The sequence below is a fragment of the Brassica oleracea genome, chromosome C3, assembly GCF_000695525.1.
Source record: "Brassica oleracea var. oleracea cultivar TO1000 chromosome C3, BOL, whole genome shotgun sequence".
Taxonomy (NCBI): domain Eukaryota; kingdom Viridiplantae; phylum Streptophyta; class Magnoliopsida; order Brassicales; family Brassicaceae; genus Brassica; species Brassica oleracea.
In genome coordinates this window covers 17,508,558-17,514,501 of record NC_027750.1, presented here as the reverse complement: position 1 = coordinate 17,514,501, position 5,944 = coordinate 17,508,558, and the positions used below count along the sequence as shown (strand labels likewise).

Below are 5,944 nucleotides of genomic sequence, written 5' to 3'. Positions count from 1 at the left end.
CTTTGTGTCATTTACATTATTGTTTGCAAATCAAATCCATTTAAGTCTATCTATAAGCCAAAAATCAAAAGAAAATTTTCACTAATGAGATTTAAACTTCTTTTATTAATTTAGAAATATTTTTTAAAAAACTGATAAATATTATCATATTAAATGGATATTTTTAATTAATAGATAACTCTTAAAAAAATATTTTTGTATACATACAAAGAGAAAAGTCTTTAGCATAGGAATCATGTAAATGTTATGGTGTATAATTTTATAGATATAGCACAAATAATATAGTATAACTTTTATGAAAGCTCTGCTATAAAGATTATAAATGATATTGATTTGACAATGTTGGCTAATTTTCATGACACAGAAAAAATAGTTTATAGTTTATACTATAATGTGTCGATCAATTTGATTGTTTGCAATATAATGTCATAACATGTGTTATCAAGCTTTTACGATTGTTTGGTAAAAAAATTTATTACAATAAATTTAGTCAAAATTAAAAATATACCATAACATATATAGTAAATTACATATATGTGGTTAGATACATGGGTTTAGTAAAACTGAAATATTTTTATATAAAAAAGTTCCTTCAAAAAAGAAAAAATAAAATAAATTTTATAGTTATATTTTAATTAGATAGAAGTATAAGTTAGGTACAATTATCCACAAAAATAGGATAAAAACAATGGGTTTAATATTAATAACTACATGTTAATAGTCATGTATACATATTTCTTAATTTGTTAAATTTCTAATAAATAGGTCCAATAACTTTTGTATAATAGATTTTTGGGATGATATCTTTTTAATATTATAGCTAGAACAGTTTATTCTGAAGTCTTTATTCTAAAGTCCAGTGGAGTTATTGATAGGGAAATTTGACTTCGTATACATTGTAGGATTTAAATTGATTATATCCCTTTCTTATTAATGGAGAAACAATTTAAAAAAATAACCTTTGAAATGTAAATTATTTACAAGCATGCAATGTTGAGGTGGCAGTCCTATAATCCTTCTCGGCTTAAATAATTAACCACCCATTATTTACTAGAGTATTTACATCAAATGCCATTACCATCCAATTTTATACAATTAATCGCTAGCACTTTTATATCAAACTACCTTATATTAAAACTAACAAGTACGTAATACCTGAGTACTCTCCTCTCCAATTTGCCATACGTATTACTCCATTTACGCATGCACTATGTTTCATCACAGCCATATACTGGACTATAGAATATCATTTACCTGAACAATCAAATACACATATTTTTAGATTTTATGAGAAACTATTTTCTCACACATTATTTGAGAAAAATATATCAAAATAAAGACCATTTAACCATTTTAGACAAACACATGAGCTCTCTACTTGCAAAATGAGGCGTACTGTAATGGCTATTACCGCAAACCGAAATGGTGAAATTTAAACGAACCGATTTGAATTTGGTATATATGCCGGTTTATGCAAGTAAAATAAGAATGTTTTTTTTTTTTTGACAAAAAGTAAAATAAGAATGTTTCTAGCCTAATTACTGGAACTATACGTCCCTTAAATATGTTCAACGTGACCATTATTATTTTAGGTTAGTATATATATAGTTTTGACTATATTAATTATTTAAAATGCATTGTATCCCTTATATATGGTTAAATTTCTGGTGATTCCGCAAGTCAATAAAAAATTTATTGAGAATATAAAATCTATGACTTATATATGGCAAATATTGCTGAGATTGTGCGTTACTTTTTAGAGTGATTGACAAGCTAAATCTATTCCATTAATTGGTTTAAATTACGAATATATTCTCCTTAATTCTATGTTTTCCTCCTATATAACCCAATGGGGAGTGATCATTTCATCATTCACTAAACCAGAGCAAAATCATTGATCCTTCCCAAAACTTAGAAATTCACCATGGCTGCGATGAACCATATCTCAGACCTGAGACCTTTCCAATCAATGTAAGGCTAAGGTAATTTTGATCCGGCTATGGAAGTAGTTTTCAGCTGTGGGTGGTGAGACAATTGAGTTGGTCTTTGTATGCTAAAGTAAGTTTAATAATATATATGGCGTTTCAATGCGTGAATTATGTTCGGTATTATATAGTATGTAAGGTTTCTTACTATTTTGTGTTCATCTTTAATAAGCTGACAAGATTCATAGAACCGTGAAGAAGGACGAAGTGCGGCAATTCGTCCGTGTGTTGCAGCAGGGGTAATTCGTCGATGTGTTCCCTTCATGGATTATGTATAAACGTAGGAGCTGATTGTTTTGCATTTTTTAATATAAGGGTCTATGATGTTGCATGGTGGTTCATCTCAGCATTCTGAGTCTAATGATCTGACACCAGCCAAGATCAGGACTTTGTTACAAGATCAGCGTGTACTATAAATGTAAAGAAGGAGAAGTTCGAAAAAGTGGGTCGAGTGAGACTAGGCGTTATGGGAGGTGTGAGCAGAGGCTTATGTTTGCATTACTTCTTTGAGTTTTTTTCCGTTTTTGTTTTAAATTTCTGGATTTTAGTTCGTTTTGTGGTTTCTTTAAACCATCATATCATTTATACTTCAAGTTTAAGTAATGGTTCGTTTAAGCCTCTGCTCTTTATGAATTTTCTATTTCTTATGCTTAGTTAAATAATTGTCTGAATTCTCATGTTGAAAAGATTTGGTTGAAATATTCTAACAGAGTTCTTTATGAAGTTTTCAAATCACTGCCGTGCGTTTAATCCTAAATCGTCTACTCCTAATGGGGTTGTGGTATGATTATAAACCAGAAGTTCAATCCTAAAGATGCAGCCAACATGGACGACACATTCATTACGATACCAATTTAGGTAACTATCACTGATTAAAAATTGGTATTATAAGGAATTGGTATTATAAAGAATTTAGGTAACTATCTCCCGCCAAAAGCTTGCCTACTAACCTTGATTAATAATTCATAAAAACTGTTTATTATTTACTTTTTCAATAAACACACCATGCAAATTACAATTCACTACTTACATGTGTTTAACATATTATACATGTTTATATCCATTAATTTTATACAAAATATCTACAAAATGTTAAGTTCATAATAAATTTTCAAATCAAACTAGAGACTCCGCGCAAGGCGCGGATATTATCCTAGTACCCATAGTAAAGGAAGTGCTATGATATTTGCGTATTAATGGCTATATCAGCCTTGGCATGGAGACATTTACTTGTAACCAATTTTTTTCTTTCTTTTGTTTTTGTTTTTCTTCTCTTCTTAGAAAGTTGTTTTTCCATCAACTTTGAATTGCTTTCGGTTTTTATTAAAACAAATTTTGAACTCTGTATGTTACATAATAAAAACATAGATTTTTTTTCTAAACTTAATATGATTTGAAACTTTCAAAACAAACATATATTTTATAATTTTTATACAATATTTTATAAACGAAATTTTAAAACTATACTATTATATATGTATGTATTGTATAGTTATATTTTATTTTCAAATATGACATAATTTTGTTGTGTTACATTCTATTTATAAACATAGTATGAAAATCTCTCTCTTTGTCTCTTTCTCTCTTTCTACCGCCGCATCCACGGTCCTGTTTCAGCAGTATCTACTGCCGCAGCCACCGCCGTTTCCTCTCTCGCTCTCTCTCTCTCTCTCTCTCTCTCTCTCTCTCTACCGCCGCAGCCACCGCCTTCCTTCCCTCTACCGCTGTTTCCTTTCTCTCTCTCTCCCTCCCTCCCTCCCTCTACCGCCCTCCTTCCCTCTACCGTTGTTTCCTCTTTCTCTCTGTCTCTCCCTCCCTCCCTCTCCCATCTGCCGTCGTAGCCACCGCCCTCCTTCCTATACCACCGGAGCCACCGTCGTTTTCTCCTTATGTTGTTGTTATAAATTAATTATTATGTACTATATATTTAATAAATATAGTATAGTACAATATCAACCATTATATTAACAAATACTCACGCGCTGAAAAAGAGAACGTGGTCTATTTTCGTACAAAATTGAACGTGGTCTATTTTCGTACAAAATTGACACGGACAACAATACATGGCTATATTCTTAATAAATGGAGCTGCTAGAAATATTGGGCAAAATGACCCTTATTGACAGGGAGTTATGGACGCGTGATTGGACCCATCCTTCCCATTTTTTTCTTTATCGTCGTTACAAAACTTTAAAAACAAATCCGGTTTATCTCATCTTTTCATTTATAATAGTCTCTTGGAATTTCCCTATGAATATGTCATGTCCTGTCGGTGTCTATCCACCATGCCAATACCAATCTACAATACAGCCCTTTTTGTTTAATGCTTTCAAATACAAATTCTGGTTTTCCAAAACAATTGGCGCCTAAAGTCAGCCTCTTTTTTCTTTTGGTTAACAGTCAATCTGAATTTAAAACAATAGCAAATGTCTATTTTTTATTGTTATGACATACTAAAGGGAACACAATCAATATTGGCGCTGTTCGTTTGCAGAAGATGCATCCAGACGTCCATCTAGATGTCTTATCTAGATGCTCCATTTGGGTATTGTTCGTTTCTTCCTTTCGTCCATGAATCCAGATGAATCATCTGAATGCAACTATGTTCGTTTGCTTTTCATTTTTTTAACTTTCATCAGCATCCAGGTGGACTTGTTAATAAAATGACTAAAATATAATTTTTTTACGTTTCGGCGGAAAAATGACATTTTTACCGTTTTGACGGAAAATATTTTTGCGGTTTTTGAAGAAAATATGTTTTTGGCGAAAAAGTGTATTTTCGTGGTTTCGGCGGAAAATACGTTTTTATGGGTTTGGCGGAAAAATACGCTTTTGGGATTTGGACGGGAAAAATGTATTTTTGTGGTTTTGGCGGGAAAAGTGTTTTCGACGAGAAAAGTTTTTTTTCACGATTTTGACGGGAAAGCTTTTTTTCGTGATTTTGGTAGGAAAAGCTTTTTCGCGATTTTGGTGGGAAAATTGTGTTTTCCGGTTTTGGCGGGAAATTGCGTTTTTCTGGTTTTGGCGGGAAATTGCGTTTTTCTGGTTTTGGCGGGAAAATTCCATTTTCCGGTTTTGGCAGGAAAATTGTGTTTTCCGGTTTTGGCGGGAAAATGCGTTTTTCCGGTTTTGACGGGAAAGTTTTTTTTTCGCGATTTTGGCAGGAAAAGCTTTTTCGGGATTTTGGCGGGAAAATTGTGTTTTTCTGGTTTTGGCGGGAAAATTCTATTTTTCCGGTTTTGGCGGGAAAATGTGTTTTCCGGTTTTGGCGGGAAAATTGTGTTTTTAAGTTTTGGCGAAAAAATTCTGTTTTTCGGTTTTGGCGGGAAAATTGCGTTTTCCAGTTTTGGCGGGAAAATTGTGTTTTCCGGTTTTGGTGAGAAAATTGTGTTTTTCTGGTTTTGGCGGGAAAATTGCATTTTTCTGGTTTTGGCGAGAAAATGTTTTTTGCGGTTTTGGCCGGAAAATGCTTATTGGAGTTTTGGCGGGAATATGCATTTTTGGGTTTTGGCGGGAAAATGCGTTTTTTGGGGTTTGGCGGGAAAATGCGTTTTTTCGGTTTTGACGGGAAAATGAGTTTTTTTCGGGTTTGGTCGAAAAGTGCGATTTTACTGGTTTGACCGAAAATTGCATTTTTATGGAAATGTGCGTTTTACATTTTTTTTGCGGAAAAATTCATCTTGCGGTTTTAGCGGGAATGTGTGTTTTTCAGTTTTTGCGAGAAAATGTATTTTTTGGTTATAGCGGAAAAATGTATATTCAAGAAAATAGAATTTACGGTTTGAAAATAATATTTTGATTTTAAAAAGTCATTTTTGTCGTTAATCATTTTAGACTGAACTAGATGCATCTACATCCAGATGCACCATCAAGACTCACCTTCATTTGTGTGACAATTTGAGATGAGTTTTTGAAAATTCAGCTGGGTGATCCATCTGGATGTAGCATTATAATGCACA

The 5,944-nt window shown here is 32.5% G+C and overlaps 1 long non-coding RNA gene across 1 annotated transcript; it reads left to right on the top strand.

Moving 5' to 3' along the window:
* The first annotated feature begins 1,761 nt into the window (after positions 1 to 1,761).
* On the top strand, positions 1,762 to 2,519 carry LOC106334167. Its single transcript, XR_001268544.1, has 3 exons — positions 1,762 to 2,058; positions 2,158 to 2,224; positions 2,301 to 2,519. It is a non-coding gene; the product is annotated as an uncharacterized LOC106334167 (long non-coding RNA).
* The last annotated feature ends 3,425 nt before the right edge of the window (positions 2,520 to 5,944 follow it).